The following is a 20,757-nucleotide window of genomic DNA, read 5'->3' on the forward strand; positions in this document are numbered from 1 at the left end:
CAAGTACATGTATTTGGTGACTTCAATATCCACCACAGTAACTGCCTAGGATTCTCTAATCACACAGACGTAGCTGGTAGCACAACACATAGCTTCTCTATATCCAATTCCCTATCTCAGTTGGTTACATTTCCGACACGTTTCCCAGACCAGCAAGATCAACATGCCTCATTTCTTGATCTCTTTCTGACAACGGTTCCCAATGAGTGTACAACAAATGCCCACAGCCCACTTGGGAATGCTGATCACGCTGTGATAATGGTAGAAATCGGCCTAAATTCTTGCCGTAAAACTGAAGACCCACTACTCAAACAACAAGTTATTACAAAAAGGCTGATTGGGAAGCCATCAGGGAACTCATCAGAGATGCCCAATCGAAAAATATCTTCAATCTTCCAGCGGAACAGTGTGCAAATGAGACCACTGAATGGTTCAAAACTGCAATTGAAGCACATGTTCCCGCACGGAAATTCTATAGCAAGCCCCACTCTCCCCAATGGCTTACTTCTGCTTGTTTTTTTTTTGTTTTTTTTATTCAATTTTCACCCCAAACAAGGCACAGTGCCACTTTGAAGCAGGGGGCTACTATCAGGGACTTAATTAGCGGGGTCATTATGAAGGGAGATGAGTAGAAAGATGCTTGTTAACATTACACTTGAACTTCTGCATATCATTGCAGCTGGGAAAGCAGAATCCCGAAAGGGAGTACCAAAGACCCGCAGTTCTGGGGAAGAAACTATTGGAGTAAAAGGCTTTCTTGCACGTAGGGATCTCTACTGTAAAGGGATGAGACTTAGTAGCATGTCGGGTTTGTCGAGGTTAGTTACATCGGGGAGGTACAAGTGTTTGCAGTTCGTCAGAGCATTCACCATTGAAGTATTTGTAGAACAGGCAGAGGGATGCAACATCTCGTCGATGGGACAGAGGTTGGCCTAGATGACAGTTCAGGACCTATCAGGTTGGCGACTCTCTTTTGAATTCTGTCCAGGAGCGAGAGACAAGAAGCAGATGCACCAGCCCAGATGTGACAACAGTACTCCATACATGGGCGAATGGTGGCCTTATAGAGGTATAGGATACTGGCAGGCGTAAGTAGTTTTCTAGCATGGTAGAGGGAGCCAATCTTCCTTGCAGCAGCCTTAGCAATGCTCTAAATGTATCTATTCCAGTTCATATTCCCTGTAAACATTAGGCCGAGGAGTTTAAAAGAACTACTTTCAGGTAATATGTTCCTGGCCATTGCTATTGGTGATAGAGAAGGTTTCTTGTAGTTATTGAAGGAAACAAGCTTAGTCTTAGCAGCATTGAATGTGACCAACCATTTTTGTCCCCATTCCACTATGGATTGGAGGTCATCCTCTAGTGTTTCTGCCATTTCCTTGGATATGTGTTCATTTGTTTTCCCCTCATATCTGTTATAGAGAGTGGTGTCATCGGCAAATATACCCATCTCCGAAACAATTTTATCAGGGAGGTCGTTTATGAATATCAGGAATGATAGAGGTTCAAGGATAGACCCCTGAGGTACTCTCGCATTTATGTTGTATTGTTTGGATGTACGACCGTCGAGGACAACTTGGATTTTTCTATTACTTAAGAAGGATTTAATTACATTATGAATTCTTCCAGTGATTTCATATGATCTAATTTTCCTTAGAAGACCATCGTGCCATACCCTGTCAAAAGCCTTAGATATATCAAGGGCCACCGCTCTACCCTCCCCTGTTTTATCCAATGAACGGTATATACATTCAGAAATTACAGTTAAGATATCTGCTGTTGAACGGGCTTGCCTGAATCCATATTCTTTGTCAGTCAGGAGTTTAGCAGCTGTTAGGTGCTGGACTAGGGCTTGATTAACTAAGGACTCAAATATTTTGGCGAAAAGCGAGAGGAGGCTAATGGGGCGATAATTTAGTGGGTCAGTTCTTTCACTAGAATTCTTGAAGACTGGTACCACAGAGGCGGCTTTCCAGCAGTCGGGAAAACAAGATTCGTTAAGGCATTTATTGTAAATTTGGAGAGAACTGGATCAACCTCGGCAGAGCATTTTTTTAATAGCACAGCCGGGATGAGATCTGGTCCACACGCTTTTGAGGTGTCTAGGTTTTTTATAATAGCATGTACCTGAGAAGGGGTGATTTTCAAATCGTCTAGTGAGGCGTCTGTTCGCAGAGGAAAATCAGGGAGTGAGTGGTGTACCGAGTTCAGTGTGGAGTTTGAGGCAAACCGATTGGCAAGCAGATTAGCCTTGTCAGTTGCCATGCAAGCAACCTCGTGATCGTTTGATAGTGGGGGAATAGTTGACTGTCCATTATTTACTACGCTGTTGTAGATTTTCCAAAAATCCCGGGTTCCTAATTTCTGTGCTTCGATGCATTTTCTGGTGGTTTCAGAGTAATCTGTCTTAGCTGTCTCTATCACTCTCTTACAATTATTTCTAGCTTCTATAAACTTCTGTTTATTTGAGCTGGACTTATGTCGGTTGAATCTGCGGAACGCATGCTGCCTTTGACAAATGGCAGCTGCACAAGCAGAAGTAAACCATTGGGGGGAGTGAGGCTTGCTATAGAATTTCCGTGCGGGAACATGTGCTTCAATAGCAGTTTTGAACCATTCAGTGGTCTCATTTGCACACTGTTCCGCTGGAAGAGAACAGATATTTTTCCATGGGGTATCTCTTATGAGCTCCCTGATGGCTTCCCAATCAGCCTTTTTGTAATACCTCATTGTTTTGAGTAGTGGGTCTTCAGTTTTAGGGCGAGAATTTAGAGTGATTTCTACCATTATCACAGCGTGATCAGCATTCCCAAGTGGGCTGTGAGCATTTGTTGTACAGTCATTGGGAACCGTTGTCAGAAAGAGATCTAGAAATGAGGCATGTTGATCTTGCTGGTCTGGGAAACGTGTCGGAAATGTAACCAACTGAGATAGGGAATGGGATATAGAGAAGCTATGTGTTGCACTACCAGCTACGTCTGTGTGATTAGAGAATCCTAGGCAGTTACTGTGGTGGACATTGAAGTCACCAAATACATGTATTTGTGCGCTAGTATCGAGGGAGAGTGCTATATCTATGCTGTCTGAGGCTTTGTTTATTAGGGTACAGTCTTAGTTTAAGGGAGAGCGGTAGAGAAAATACAAGTAGCTAATATTGTGTTGCATATTTATTCTGAAGCACATAAAGGCCTGGTCCTCTGATTCTAGTTTTATTTCTCTAGTCAGGAGGAGGGTGTTACGAATATAGACTCCAAGTCAATGCATATGGGTCTGTCCGAGTCCGCCATTTATCAAAGACAGCATGCGTTCCACAGATTCATCCGACATAAGTCCAGCTCAAATAAACAGAAGTATATAGAAGCTAGACATAATTGTAAGAGAGTAATAGAGAGAGCTAAGACAGATTACTCTGAAACCACCAGAAAACACATCGAAGCACAGAAATTAGGAACCCGGGATTTTTGGAAAATCTACAACAGCGTAGTAAATAATGGACAGTCAACTATTCCCCCACTATCAAACAATCATGAGGTTGCTTGCACGGCAACTGACAAGAATAATCTGCTTGCCAGTCGGTTTGCCTCAAACTCCACCCTGAACCCAGTACACCACTCCCTCCCTGATTTTCCTCTGCGAACAGACGACTCACTAGACGATTTGAAAATCACCCCTTCTCAGGTACATGCTATTATAAAAAACCTAGACACCTCAAAAGCATGTGGACCAGATCTCATCCCGGCTGTGCTATTAAAAAAATGCTCTGCCGAGGTTGATCCAGTTCTCTCCAAACTTTACAATAAATGCCTTAACGAATCTTGCTTTCCCGACTGCTAAAAAACCGCTTCTGTAGTACCAGTCTTCAAGAATTCTAGTGAAAGAACTGACCCACTAAATTATCGCCCCATTAGGCTCCTCCCACTTTTCACCAAAATATTTGAGTCCTTCATTAATCAAGCCCTAGTCCAGCACCTAACAGCTGCTAAACTCTTGGCTGACAAAGAATATTGATTCAGGCAAGCCCGTTCAACAGCAGATATCTTAACTGTAGTTTCTGAACGTATATACCATTCATTGGACAAAACAGGGGAGGGAAGAGCGGTGCCCCTTGATATATCTAAGGCTTTTGACAGGGTATGGCACGATGGTCTTCTAAAGAAAATTAGATCATATGGAATCACTGGAAGAATTCATAATGTAATTAAATCCTTCTTAAGTAAGAGAAAAATCCAAGTTGTCCTCGACGGTCGTACATCTAAACAATATGACAAATGCGGGAGTACTTCAGGGGTCTATCCTTGGACCTCTATTATTCCTGATATTCATAAATGACCTCCCTGATAAAATTGTTTCGGAGATCGCCATGGGCATGGAATATGTGCCTACATTAAAGGTGGCTTCCCGTGTGGCAGGGATATCTCTAGAGAAGATCCTAATTTACCCTATATGTGCTTACGGGTTGCACTTGCTTACACCACTACATTTATATTTGCACTCTATCGGCCCCATGACAGCGGAGTTACTATCTTTAAGAGTATATCTGAGAAAATAGACCATATCCTGTCTGCACATCCCTCGGCTAACATCCACATTTGTGGTGACTTCAACGTCCATAACATGGAATCGCTGACCCTTTCAAATAAGACAGACGATGGGAGGTTTTGTCATGATTTTGCCATTGCTTATGACCTCACTCAGATTGTTTGCGAACCCACCCGTGTGCCCGATACTACTGGTCAATATGCAAGCCTCCTAGACTTTTTTCTCTCAACTTCCCCTGAGCTATGTTCATGTTCCATTCTTTCTCCTCTAGGATCCTCCGACCACTCCGTCGTATCAGTTAAGATAAAAATGAAATGTAATATGTCCCCAGATGTACCCCTCCACCATACTGTATACCGATACTCTATGGCTTACTGAGACAGCTTCCGTACATTCATATCTGATTTACCTCTGCATTCCATGTTTAAAAAGGATGTGTCCTCTATAGTATCAGATCTGACTGAATGGTTAATTGTAGGCATAGACCAATTCATACAATCTAAAAAATTCCAACAAAAACCTAACAGCCAACCATGGTTCTCTCCAGAATGTGCTGCTGCCATTGCGCACAGAAATCACTTTTTCCATAACTACCAACTTAATAGATGCACTGAGACTAAAGCTGCTTTCAGGAACGCCAGCAACCACTGTAAAAGAGTAATAAAAAATACAAGAGAGCTATCTGTTAAATCCAAAGTAGCTGATCAGCAGCTTGGTTCCCACCAGTTTTTGCAAATAACAAATAGGATCCTGAACAGAAGTGTGCGTTCTATTCCAACAATTATCAATGGACCAGAGGTCATCTCGGCAGCATCAGACAAGGCCAAACTATTTGTCAAGAACTTTGCAGCTAATTCTACCCTATGTGATGAAGGCCATCAACTCCCCATATTTCCTCCTATAACACAGACCACACTAGGTAACATACAAATATCTGTGCATGAGGTCGCCAAGCTAATCAAGAACCTTGATTCCAGTAAAGCAACTGACCCTGACGGCATCCCAATTATAGTGTTAAAAAAGCTTCAACCAGAACTTGCTCCCATACTTATGAAATTGTTTAAGCGTTACCTTAAGGAGAAATGCTTTCCAACTCCCTGGAAAACCTCATCAGTATGCCTTGTATTTAAGAATTCAGCTGATAAGTCATTTCCCTCTCAGTACAGACCAATAAGCCTCCTGTGTGTTATGAATAAGTTGCTGGAATCCATATTAAATAGAGAAATAGTAAACCACCTCAGCAGAAACAATCTTCTTAGTGACACGCAATATGGTTTCCGTTCTGCAAGATCTACCGCAGATGTGCTAACGGTTATATCTCACAAGATTAGTGAATCTCTTGACAAAAGGTTCCTTTCTAGGGCAATTGGTCTTGACATATCAAAGGCCTTCGACAAGGTATGGCATAAGGGCCTATTCACAAGATTTTCAGCTACGGTATAACTGGAAATGTTTTCTCAATCATTAAATCATTTCTCTCCGATAGGCTCATAAGAGTAGTGGTCGATGGACAAACATCAGAGGCCTGCAGTATTAATGCTGGAGTCCCTCAGGGGTCAATCCTGGGCCCAACTCTCTTCCTGATCTACATCAATGACCTCCCTTGACACATACTTAAATCATTCTTTGACATCTATGCTGATGACATGACCATCTATGACAACACATCAAAGGCTGTAAATGACAAAGTTCTCTCTGATTCTCTCTCCTCTGATCTCGAGCGTGTGGTTCAGTGAGGGAAGTCGTAGCTGGTTACCTTTAATGCATCTAAAACCAAACTCCTATCTTTACATCATCAACGCTCTGATCCCGTCTGGCATCAATTGAAATGGATAGCTCTCATCTGGGAGAAGCCCCGTGTTTTGACAAGCTTCTGGGTTTGTCCTTTACTCCTGATCTGAAATGGAACACGTACATCAAGTCTGTTGCCAAAGTAGCTGGAAAGATAGTGGGATCCTTTTACCGCTTCAGAAGATATTTCACTACTGATGCAATTCTCTATCTATATAAAAGTCAAGTACGTCCAAGGATGGAATACTGCTGCCATATCTGGTCAGGAGCTGCTAAAAACAGCCTATCCTGTCTTGACAGAGTACAAAATAGACTTTGTGGCTTAGTGGGGGATGCCCTTTTCTCTACCCAGCAACCTCTCTCCCACAGAAGAGACGTTGCGAGCCTATCCTTGTTTTATCGTTATTTCCATGGCAGGTGCTCGTCTGAACTCCAATATCTGGTCCCCCCTCGCCAATCTTTCACGAAAAACACCCGTCTAGCTGAATCCACTGTGAAAAATTTCCCCCACTCTATATCTGTGCCTAAATCAAAACATGGATTCGATGAACAAAGCTTCTTTTTTAGAACTGCACACCTGTGGAACTCTGTTTCGTCTGCCTGCTTCCCACCTGACTACGACTTGGATGTGTTCAAGTCCAACGTTAACAAATTTCTAATGAGCCACCCCCTTAAGTAAACACTTCATCAAATCTCCACACTAAAGCACTGTACTTGCAATAACCTTTATCCCTAAGTGGCTTCCGGGCCTTGATAAATGGTGACCAACGTGTAAAAAAAAAAAAAAAAAGATGGGTATATCAAATTTCGAGTTTGTAGACTAAAAATTGACAGAGTTATTGCTTAAATAAATGTACACAGACACACAGACAGACAGACAGACAGGCACGTTAACTTTTATAGATATATGTATATACTAGCATGGGTGCCCGGCGTTATCCGGTATTTAAAGCTGCATGTTGAGCAAAAAAAAAAGGTCAATTTTTTAAGCTTTGACCTCTATTATGACCCCTTAAAATTTATTGTTTTGGGCTCAAATCAAGTTATTAAGTTATTGAATTTTGACCTCTTAAAAGCCAATTTTTTTACCGAAAACCGATCACATCGATTTTCCCAAATCTCAGTACCCTGAATATTAAATTTCGAGTCTGTAGACTAAAAATTGACAGAGTTATTGCGTAGGGAAATGTACACACACAGACACACAGATACACAGACACACAGATACGTTCACTTTTCTAGATATACTAGCATGGGTGCCTGGCGTTGCCCGGGTGTTTGGAGGTGTATGCTGAACAAAAACAAAACAAAAAAAGGGTTAATTTTCTTTAAGTTTGACCCCTAATATAACCCCTTCAAATTTATAGTTTTGGGCCTAAATCAAGTTATTAAGTAAGATCCATGTCCAACAAAACTATATTTAAACTTTCAAATGTTTAAACCCAACATTGTCGGAGGGGTTTTGTAGAGTTCTCAAAGGTCAAATCGTTAAACGTTGACCCCTTAACAGCCAGATTTCTGGCCGAAAACCAATCACATTGATTTTCCCAAATCTCAGTACGCTGTCTATCAAATTTCGAGTCTGTAGACTAAAAACTGACAGTTATTGTGTAGGGAAATGTAGACATACAGATACACAGACAGACAACACTTTCACTTTTATAGATATATAGACTAGCATTTCAGCCCGGCGTTGCTCGCGTGTTTGGAGGTGTATGCTGAGTAAAAAAAAAAATATGGTCAATTTTTTAAAATTTGACCCCTATTATGATCCCTTAACGTTTATTTTTTTGGGTTCAAATCGAGTTATTAAGTTAGATCCATGTCCAAGGAATCTATATCTAAAATTTAAAGTGTTAACACCCAACATTGTCGGTGGGGTTTGGTAGAGTTCTCAAAGGGCAAATCGTTGAATTTTGACCACTTAACAGTCAAATTTCTGGCCGAAAACCGATCACAAAGATTTTCCTAAATCTCAGTACCCTGTATATCAAATTTCGAATCTGTAGACTGAAAATTGACAGAGTTATTGCGAAGGAAAATGTACACAGACACACAGACAGACAGACAGACAGATACAGAGACATGTTCACTTTTATAGACATGCTAGCATGAGTGTCCGGCGTTGCCCGGTTGTTTGGAGGTGTATGTTGAGCAAAAAAAAACAAAAAAAAAACTGTCTTTTATTTCTATTTGACACCTATTATGACCCCTTAAAATTTATTGTTTTGGGCTCAAATCAAGTTATTAAGTTAGATCCATGTCCAAGAAACCCATGTCGAAAATTTCAAGTGTTTAGACCCAACATTGTCGGAGGAGTTTGGTAGAGTTCTCAAAGGTCAAATCGTTGAATTTTGACCCTTTGACAACTTTCTGGCCGAAAACCGATCACATAGATTTTTCCAAATCTCAGTACCCTGTCTATCAAATTTCGAGTCTGTAGACTAAAAACTGACAGAGTTATTGTGTAGGGAAATGTACACAGACAGACAGACACGTCTACTTTTATAGATATATAGACTAGCATGGGTTCCCGGCGTTGTCCGGGTGTTTGGAGGTGTATGCTGAGTAAAAAAAAAAAAAAAAAAAAACAGTAAATTTTTTAAAATTTGACCATTATTATGACCCCTTAACATTTATTGTTTTGGGTTCAAATCGAGTTATTAAGTTAGATCCATGTTCAAGGAACCTATATCTAAAATTTCAAGTGTTTAGACCCAAAATTGTCGGAGGAGTTTGGTAGAGTTCTCAAAAGTAAAATCGTCGAACTTTTACCTCTTAACAGCCAAATGTCTGACCGAAAATCGGTCACAAAGATTTTTCCAAATCTCAATACACTGTATATCAAATTTCGAGTCTGTAGACTAAAAATTGTCAGAGTTATTGCGTAGGGAAATGTACACAGACACACAGACAGACACACACACACAGACACGTTTACTTTTATAGCCATCTGGACTTCGGATTAGTGGGAGGTTTTGCTTCTATAAGAAACAAATCATAAAATCACAGCTGTTATTAAAAATTAAATTGCAAATTTGAGATCATAATATATTCAAAGAAATTGTCTGCAAAAATACAATAAAAATTAACTGCAAAATAAAAATTGTAAATACAAAAAAATCTCACGATGCGTGTGCATTAGAATTGGATATCTAAAAAATTAAAAATTTATTTTAAGTAAAAACACTATTACCTAATTACGTGTAATGCTAAAATTAGTAAAAATTCCAAAAGTGACAAAACTGATCGAATAGAAGAGCTATAACTATTATTTTACAAAAAATATATTGTTACTACTGTAGTATTGGGAATCCCAGCTTAAATACTATCTAGGTAGTTTGTAGAAATCGAAGTTATATAAGCATTTTGGTTTTCCCATCGTCGATTTAGCAGGGTCAGGAAAGCTTAGATTTGACACTCATCAAACTCAGTCACCTTTAATGACCTAGGTTAGATGCACCAGAAATTAGAGGGTGACTTGCACTGGAAATTAGGGGTAACGGGAATTGTGGTCGTAGGCTTCCGGTTGACAGACACATGGGCTGAGAGTTGGCTTTGGGCTGCAGAGAATGCAGGCGGAGAGATTAGGGTCCCTCCGTGACAACCAGGTTTCGACATGATAGGCTTGCCTTTAATAAAAGAATTGAAGCTTCAAATCCATCTTGTGTTATCGATACATCTGCAGCAGTAAATACCACTCCCCATGAGATGGCAGCCCAACGACAAGAAGATATAATCCGCTGGACAAGGCAAGCAGGTATGTACGATTATGTATTTGCACATACATGTCGAGATCTTTCAAGGCAAGAAATAAGAGCATACACACAACCATATAAGCAAGAAAATATATGTAAGAACACACAGGCTTTAAAAGTACCCTTAAAAGAAACGAGTAAAAGCAATCGTAAAAAGATAGTAACAAGAAAACGTAAAAGAAAATAGCAACAGGCACGCTCAATAATAAGTAGAAGTAAATAAATAAATAAACAGGACAAAACCATTTCGGAACACTACCAACGCATTGATTTTCTAATTTGAAATAGTGAAAGCTAAATGAAAACATGGGAGATAAATCAGTTTGTCATACAAAATTGATCACAATAAAAGAAACATAAAATTACATTATCCGATAATTTTTTTATTTTTTCTTGTAATTATTTTCTACTTGATCATTTTTTTTAATTGTTGGAATTTTTAAAAACTAATTTTGACATGACATGTAATTAGGAAATAGTTTTTTTTTTGTTTACTTAAAATCCATTATTTTATATTCAATTCTAAGGCAAAAGCACCAAAGCAACAAAAAAATTAGAAAACAAATTAATTTTTGTAAAATAATTCGCGAAACTACAAGAAACAAATATTTGTAAAATGAAGTAATAAAAAGAAACCGTAAAAATCAAACAGATTAGTCGATCAATTTGCTGTGTCACAGCTGAAAAAATACAACAAAAAACAGACAAAACTAATCAATAAGATTGGGGAGGAAACCTCCTTAATATACCTACCCGTTTTTATAAATGTTATTTAAATTTGTCACATTAATGTTGATTCAAATGTTAAATAACAAACAAACAAGTGACGTAATTCATGAACTATTTATTTTAATTGTTTTTTTTTCTTCAAATGATGAGCACAAGTTAGTTACAGCATTAATAAATTACTTTTACAGTTACAATTTAAAATATTCTAATAAGTTATCAGGATCATTTTTAGTTTCAAACCAATCTTTGTTTGAGATGCGTTACTGGTAGATCTCTGTTTGTGTTCTCCCAGAGCATCTGCTTTTCCAATCGTTTTTAAAACATCGTCTGGTAACTTATAGTTGTGACAACATTTGTCATTTCATCTGAGACCTACGCTGATCCTGAAAATAGCATTTACCATTTTTGCTTCCATTCTATTTCTTAATTTGTTTTTAACAATGTTCATTTGGCTAAAAATTCTTTCCACGTAAGCATTCGAATGTGGCAAAACAAGAATTTTTTTTTTTACATAGGAGTCTCTCACTTATCAAGGCCCAGAGACCACTTGAGGATAATTGTAATTAATTAGTGTACAGTAGTCAATAGAACAATATCGTAGTAATCGTTAGTAGTGGAAATTTGGTAAATTGGATTACTTAAGAGACGGCTCATCAAGAATTTGTTTACGTTGGACTTGAAGACGACCAAATTGTAGTCAGCTGGAAAGCAGGCAAACGAAAGAGAGTTCCATAGGCGTGCAGTACTGCAGTTCTAAGAAAGAAGCTTTGTTCATGGAATCTACATTTAGGCTTAGGCAGAGATAAAGGGGGGGAATTATTGATTGTGAATTGCTAATGCGAAATTTGCAAGTTCTTTAAATGAGTTTGAATGAGAAATATCTCCGAATTTATAAACCTCATTCCAAAAACTTACTGTGTTTCCAGTTTCTTTCTACTTGATTAGGATTATATTCTGCCACTGGGTTTCTGTAACACTGATCTGATCGGGTGGGGGGAATGTATGTAATAGTTCTAGCAATGGAATGAGAGGTTCTCTAACAACATGTAAAGCATTATAAAAGAGACATCTTTTTCAATTATAGGGTAGCTTTTGACGAATTTCTTGAATTAATTTTATAATAAATCTATGGCATCTTTTTTTTAATGATCCCTTTTGAGAAGAAAATCCTGTATTTCAAAGATCTTCTATCTCGAATTTATAGCCCAAATAAGCATGTGGATCAATGGCTTCTTCAATGTCTCCCTCTAATGGATCTACTGTAGATGGGGACATAATTTTTTGAACTGATGATTTCAGTAACATGACAAGGTCATTCAAAAGTCTTCTTGGATCTGCATCAAGGAATCGAAAAGAATTATTCATCTTTTTAATATCTTTTAAGATAGGCAACATAAATGTAATATATGCCAAGTTTCTACCATCGTTAAACATGGTAAATAGCATCTCAGCTGTATAGCATTGCTCATTTGTCAAAATTTGTCTTAAGCTCTAGACTGTAAATATTCTCAACTGCAGGTATAATTGACAATCATCTGAACTATTTTCAAAGGATTGTGATTTTCATTAATTAAATTATATTGATTTTTATGTGCAGCCATCGAGAAGGTTGTAGGTTTCAGCAACTAAAAAGTCCAAACTTCGTGGTAAAACTTCAGCAGTGGCTGCTGAAATATGTAACTGAAGATACAGCGATCAAAATTAATTTTGTTACTTCAGTTTTTAACTTTTGATTAACCCTATTGTTAGTTCCTACCATTACGCTAACATTATCAACAGCAATACCGTTCAATTTTTTTACACTCAAATCAAAATTGTTTAAGGTTTCCTTTAAGCTTCTGACAACAGTACTTGCAATGCATTCTTCTAATGTCAATAGACTCAGAAATGTGGGCACAATTGTTCCTTTTAAATTATCATATTTAACCATCGTTATACCCAGATATTTTTAATGCTAATATCTGTTGATTCATCTATTAATAAACTGTAAGATTTGTCTCCTACTAAATTGGTTATATCCACCATAAAATGTGGATACAAAATGTTATTGATGGGATAACTACATTTTGAGCTTTTCATTTGTACCATAAATGCAATCTTACTATCTGTAAAACAATTTTCACACAAATTGTTCAAGTGATCCAAAATTATAATTGCCGTATGAGCCGCTGCAAACATAGCCATTTGTGCGATTCTGTACATTTTTAACGGGTTGAAATGACATTTTAAGTTGTCTAGTTTTCAAAAAATCTTCAACATTTCCTTTATGTTCTTTTTGTGTTGGCATGGAACTTCAAATTGCATAGTTTGGAAAATAAATTTCAGTGACAAAATTTGCACTGGGGAATATTTTCACCGTTAGCATTTCTTTTTCTCCTGTAACCAATTTTTTTAACTGAGAATTGTTAAGTCATACTCTCCGGAAATTATGATGGTATTGTAACTTTGGCATTCTGTTACTTGTAGCAATTTATGAATGCGTGAGACATGGAATGGTGCTTAGTAGAAATTAAGACCGCTCGAAAAATGCGAGCTAATCTCCCAGTCCCCTAGTTTAAAATAGGGCTTTAGTTTGGAAAAGGTCAGTTGGGTTAGATTCAAATTCTGTAGAAGAACCGAAAAGAAAAATTATCTTTTTATTTATAATAAATATTTATATATATTCGATCCATTTAGTCTCGAAAGACAAATTATTCCCCCGTAGGGGCAGCTGCATGTGTAATTCTGAGACAAGGGTTTCGCAATCACAACCACACCTCTCCTGAATCGGCACTGTTTGAGTTCAGTGGTGAAGAGAAGTCTGGGACGATTGGAAGCAATGCTGAGATAAACGGGGAGCACATACAACACCTAGAATTCCTAAATGGTCACTCATTTAGTACTGACCAGGTTCAAAATTACTTTCGGTGATCCAGCAGGAACTGGTGTAGCAATGTGATTATGCCGTATTATTATATTTAAATATGATAATCTAAAAAAAGTCTAAATAAAATTTTACCGCTGCCATATTTACCTAAATTCAATTAATTTATTAAGTTTTGAAAATGGAAACTTAATTCAATGATTTAATCAGTGACAGTCAATGTTTTTAATTTTCTTGCATCAAAAAGATTTTACTTAAAAAAAAATGTTATATGACAGAAAATTGGCAAAATTGATTTACGAATTACGTGTGTCAAGAATTACGCGAGAACAAGAAAAAAATAGCTGATACATTAGGATTATATCTTTAGAGTCTCGATAATGACCTAAAAATAGAACAAATTACTGGTGTAAATTCACACAATAAATGTTATGGCAAACATTTATTGGGTGGGTTTCTACCAGTTTTATTTTTATTTTTAAGCCATTATCGAGCCTCTAACTTAAGGTTGGCTTTCTAAATAATCTGCAACGAATTACGAGTATCAAGAATTACGCGAGAACAAGAAATAATAATTATATTATTATTTAGAAAACCATCATTGCAATGAAGAATGGTGTTATTTCTTAACTATTGTATATTTTCAGCTAACAATTTAATAAATAAACTTGGGAAATTGATACTTTCACCGGAAGTTATATTACTGATAAAGTTTAATAACAGGTACAGAATCTGATGAAATACCGTTTGCTGCTAACTTTGAATCAGATACTTTTCTGTTTTGCCAATATTGATGAAATTATCAGTGCTTTTGTTCTGTTTTTGTTTTTTTTTACATTTTGCCCCAATTCACAATCATAACCTTTTTATTGCAAAAAAAAAAAAATTAGTTATTATTAGAGCTCTCGGTACTTATGCAGAAATAGTATGAAACGTGCTGAAATAATAACATTATTATCTTGAAAATGATTCTCTATTGAGAAAAATCCTCCTTAATTGAATTACAGAGTTTTGGGTTCAATATTGATAAGGGGCCTCTTAGCAGCTGGTAAAAATTACAATGTTTCTGAGCTAACACAAAGACTATAGCAAAGGATACCCATAATAAATATTAGTTTTGCATAATAAATATCAGTTTTACACTTTTTGTGTTTTTTTTTTTCACTTGTTCTGTGGTGTGACTCTTGGCTGGGGTTATAAATTATGATGAAATAAAGAGAGTGGATATATATATATTTTTAATTTTTTTACAAGGTAGTCACCACATTTCAAGGCCCGGAAGCCACATTTCAAGGCTCGGAAGCCACTCAGGGATAAAGGTTATTGTAAGTACAGTACGTTAGTGTGGAGATTTAATAAAGTGTCTACTTAAGGGGGCGGTTCATCAGGAATTTGTTTATGTTGGACTTGCAGACATTCAGGTTGTAGTCAGGTTGGAAGCAGGCAGACGGAACAGAGTTCCACAGGTGTGCACTTCTAAGAAGCTTTGTTCATGGAATCTACGTTTTGATTTAGGCATAGATAAAGAGTGGGGGAAATTAATGATAGTGGATTCAGCTAGATGGGTGTTTTTTGTAAAAGATTGGCGAGAGGGGACTAGAGATTGGAGTTCAGACAAGCACCTGCCAGGGAAATAACGATAAAAAAAAGATAGGCTTGCAACGTCTCTTCTTTGGGAGAAAGGTTGCAGGGTAGAAAAAAGGGCATCCCCACTAAGCTACGAAGTCTATTTTGTACTCTGTCAAGGTAGGATAGGCTGTTTTTAGTAGCTCCTGCCCAGATATGGCAGCAGTAATCCATCCTTGGACGTACTTGGCTTTTTTTTTTAAATTTTTTTATTGCATTTTCACCCCAAACAAGGCATATTGCCACTTTGGTGTAGGGGGCTACTATCAGGGGCAACAACTACTGTGGCACTATGTAGGGATTGGAGCAGCAAGATGTTGGTTCACGTTACACTTGAACTTCTGCACGTCAGTAGAGTTGGGGAAGCAGGAACCTGAAATGGAATTCCAAAGTCTACCGGTTCTGGGGAAGAAACTACTGGAGTAGAAAGCTCTTTTGCATCTAGGGATCTCTACAGTGTGGGAGTGGGATTTTGCAGCGTGTCGGGTCTGTTGAGAGTGTTCACGTCGTGGGGGCACACGTGCTTGCAGTTCGGTAGAGCATTCACCATTAAAATACTTGTAGAACAGGCAGAGGGATGCAACGTTTCGTCGATGGGACAGAGGCTGAAGCTTAGATGCCAGTTCAGGTCCTATCAGATTTGCGACTCTCTTTTGAACCTTGTCAAAGAGCGAGAGACTAGTAGCCGGTGCACCAGCCCAAATATGACAGCAATACTCCATACATAGGCGAATGGTTGCCTTATAGAGGTACAAGATACTTTCGGGTGCTAGTAGTTTTCTAACACGGTAGAGAGAGCCCACCTTCCTCGCAGCAGCCCTGGTAATGCCCTGGATGTAATTGTTCCAACTCATGTTTCCTGTGAATGTTAGGCCAAGGAGCTTGAAAGACGTACTCTCAGATAAAGAGTCGTTGGCCATTGCTATAGGTGGTAGAGAAGGTTTCTTGTAATTATTGAATGAAACTAGTTTAATCTTGGCGGCATTGAACGTGACCATCCATTTTTGTCCCCATTTCACTACAGATTGGAGGTCATCCTCTAGTGTTTCTGCCATTTCTTTAGATATGTGTTCATTTGTTTTCCTGTCATGCCTGTTATAGAGTCTGGTGTCATCAGCATATATACCCATCGCAGAGGAAATTTTGTCAGGGAGGTCATTTATGAATATCAGGAACAGTAGAGGTCCAATATTTATATAGATAGAGAATTACATCAGTAGTGAGATATCTTCTGGAGTGGTAGAAGGATCCCACCATCTTTCCAGCGACCTTGGCAACAGACTTGATGTATGTGTTCCATTTCAGATCAGGAGTGAAGAATATGGGGCTTCTCCTAGACGAGAGCCATCCATTTCAATTGATGCCAGATGGGGATCAAAGCATTGATGATGTAAAGATAGGAGTTTGGTTTTAGATGCATTAAAGGTAACCAGCCACGTCTTCCCCCACTGAACGATGCACTCAAGATCTGAGGAGAGAGAATCAGAGAGAGCTTTGTCATTTACAGCCTTTGATGTGTTGCCGTAGATGGTCGTGTCATCAGCATAGATGTCAACGAATGATTTAAGTATGTGTTTAGGGAGATCATTGATGTAGATCAGGAAGAGAGTTGGGCCCAGCATTAATACTGCAGGCCTCTGATTTTTGTCCATCGACCACTACTCTTATGAGCCTATAGGAGAGAAATGATTTAATGATTGAGAAAACATTTCCAGTTATACCATAGCTGGAGATCTTGTGAAGTAAGCCTTTATGCCATACCTTGTCGAAAGCCTTTGATATGTCAAGAGCAATTGCCCTAGAAAGGAAGCCTTTGTCATGAGATTCACTAATCCTATGATATATAACCATTAACACATCTACGGTAGATCTTGCAGAACGGAAACCATATTGCGTGTCACTAAGAAGGTTATTACTGCTGAGGTGGTTGACTATTTCTCTATTTAATATGGATTCCAGAACCTTGCTCATGACACACAGGAGACTTATTGGTCTGTACTGAGAGAGAGAGAGAGAGAGAGAGAGAGAGAGAGAGAGAGAGAGAGAGAGAGAGATCACTTATCACCTGAGTTCTTAAATACAGGGCATACTGATGAGGTTTTCCAGGGTGTTGGAAAGCACTTCTCCTTAAGGCAACGCTTAAACAGTTTCGTAAGTATGGGAGCAAGTTCTGGTTGAAACTTTTTTAACACTATAATTGAGATGCCGTCAGGGCCAGTTGCTTTATTGGAATCAAGGTTCTTGATTAGCTTGGCGACCTCATGCACAGATATTTGTATGTTACCTAGCGAGTTCTGTGTTATAGGAGGAAATATGGGGAGTTGATGGCCTTCGTCGCATAGGGTAGAATTAGCTGCAAAGTTCTTGGCAAATAGTTTGGCCTTGTCTTAAGCCGACGAGATGACCTCTAGTCCATTGATAATGGTTGGGATAGAATGCACACTTCTGTTCAGGATCCTATTTGTTATTTGCCAAAACTGGTGGGAACCAAGCCGCTGATCAGCTACTTTGGATTATCACAGACTGGGCATATAGCTCTCTTGTATTTTTTATTACTCTTTTACAGTGGTTGCTGGCGTTCCTGGAAGCAGCTTTAGTCTCAGTGCATCTGTTGCATAAGGGTTTCATTGAGAGAGTCTTAGTGAGAGAGTAGGGGCTTAGAAGGAGTCTTATTACAGTGAGGGATGTTGTAAGACTCAGAGAGAGATAGAGTTCTAGAGAGGGATGTTGTTGTAGAGAGACTTAGAGAGATTGTTCATGTTAGGAGATTCTTATATATGAAAATGTTCATTCTTTTCTTGTGTAGAAGAAGAAACTCTGAGAGTGAAGGGATATAGTGTTCAGACTGTTCGGACATTGTGTAGACATGATGATGTTTAACACAAATATATAATACAATTGGACTTTACCTTTGTATAAAAATCATAAACACAAGACGAGCTTTACAAAACACATGATGATTTATTTCGTCACACGGCCGTGTTTCAATCACCAAGAATTCAAAGTCTCACATTTTTCCTTGAAGTGACGTCTCGCTCCTAGACGTCTGACTCCCTCCGAGTTTCTTCACTGACTGTCTAACTCTAAAGTTTTTCTCTATCCCTCGAACTTTCTATTTTCCGTGACGTCATACACATGTTAAAACATGTGCATTCTTTCACGTGTCCTGGACATACGTGTCCAAAACTTTTCCTATTTCTACAAAAGGAATTTTAGCCTATATTCAGTATGTTAAAACATTATCTTATAAGCTGCATTCTTTCAATTTAAAATTTCATAATAAACTTGACAGCTCACATTCTTTTCTTGAATATTTATCTATATTCTAAACAAATGTTTCGTTTTACATTTTTAAATTCTCACACGTAATCTATTTCTACACCAAGATTACGAGGTTCGAATTTCTCTATTGCCATCTCATTTCCATTTTAAACTAAATTCTCCATTTTTATACTTACATGAAAAGGGGACAGCCTTTATCATGTAACACATCTATTATGTTGGTAGCTATGGAAAAAGTGATTTCTGTGCGCGATAGCAGCAGCACATACTGGGGAGAACCATGGCTGGCTGGTAGGTTTTTTGTTGGAACTTTTTAGATGGTATGAATCGGTCTATGCCTACAATTAACCATTCGGTCAGGTCTGATACTATAGAGGACAATCCTTTTTAAACATGGAATGCAGAGGTAGATCAGATATGAATTTACGGAAGCTATCCCAGTCAGTCATGGAGTATAGGTATACAGTATGGTGGAGGGGCACGTTTGGGGACTTATTACATTTCATTTTTATCTTAACTGATACGACGGTGTGGTTGGAGGATCCTAAAGGAGAAAGAACGGAACATGAACATAGCTTAGGGGAAGTTGAGAGAAAAAGGTCTCGGAGGCTTGCATATTGACCTGTAGTATCGAGCACATGGGTGGGCTCGTGAACAATCTGAGTGATGTCATAAGCAATGGCAAAATCATGAACCCCTCATCGTCCATCTTATTTGAGTGGGTCAGCCATTCCACATTATGGACATTGAAGTCACCACAGATGTGGGTGTTAGCCGAGGGATGTGCAGACATGATGTGATCTATTTTCTCAGATATGCTCTTAAAGATAGTAACTCTGCTGTTATGGGGCCGATAGAGAGCAAATATAAATGCAAGTGCCACCCGGAAGCACATATAAGGTAAATTAGGATCTTCTCTAGAGATATCCCTGCCACATGGGAAGTCATCTTTAATGTAAGCACATATTCCATGCCCATATATAAGCAATCAAGTTTTATATTCCTCATCTCTACCTCCATGATGACTTTACAATCAAACTAGCAGAAAGCATTTTCATTTTTGACCAGATCCTATTAAAAACAACCTATCCCTCATCTCTATCAGTGTTAATGTTTATTAAAAATATTCATTTTAATTTTATGGGGAGGAGGGGCTTAACCATATTTTAAACTAGAGAAATGGGAGCTTTACCTGCATCTCTCAAACGGTCCTAATTTTCCATAGTCAAAATGCCCTTTTTACCTATTTATTTACTTTTGCCATTTTTACCGTGCCAGTTTTTCCGAATCCATTTTTACCTAAATTCATATGAAGTTTGCCAGTTGCCAGTGGTTACTGGTGAGCAATAATATTGTCTGTTGGACTGGTGTCTTGTACTTGAGGCTTGTGAATATTATTTTAAAAGAAAACAATGTCTAGGTAGGTAGTCAAAATCGTTAATTTAATCATGTAAGTTATTCAGTGTTGAGCTCTTTGTTTATATGGGAATTAAGAGGCTCTTAGATCAGCTGACAAGCATCTCATTGTTTAAAAAATACCATTTGAACAAATACACGTTAGTCAATGTTTTATGGAACTTTCCAGGGAGCACAGAAAAAAATGTGAAAGAAGGGGAAAAGTAAAGAAAAAGTAAAAAGAAAAAGTAAAAAGGCAGTAGTTGATAAGCTGATGTCTAATTACTTCTAGTGCCTATCTACCACGGTTACATTGACTTGACAGTGAGTTGTTAGGATTAAGAAAACTTAAACGGTACCAACTGAATGGGGGAATCATCTATTTTTATTAACACTGTCGTCAGAAAACCTGGTTTGTAAATTATCCCAGGCAAATTGGCCACCCAAATGTTTGGACTAAGAAATAGTTAATAAACAAAAACCATCAACGTGAAAATAAATAATTTTTTTAAATAACAAAATCTTTTTTAAATTAATTGTTCAATATCAATAAATGTTTGTCAGTTTCTTGATAAAACTGTTTTATTTCATTTTAAACATCTTTAATACTTTCTTAATGTTATATTCTTATGATATTGGTGCCTCTTTTTATTTTTTTAGCCAATCTGCAATTATATAACATTTTATTGTGAAAGAAAAGTTATTATATATATACAAGTATTTGCACCTCATGCTAATTCATTCCCAAAGAAAAGTGCGACCTTTTATTAGGCG

Source organism: Euprymna scolopes, chromosome 1, assembly GCF_053919585.1.
Source record: "Euprymna scolopes isolate OS-2025 chromosome 1, ASM5391958v1, whole genome shotgun sequence".
NCBI classification, from domain to species: domain Eukaryota; kingdom Metazoa; phylum Mollusca; class Cephalopoda; order Sepiida; family Sepiolidae; genus Euprymna; species Euprymna scolopes.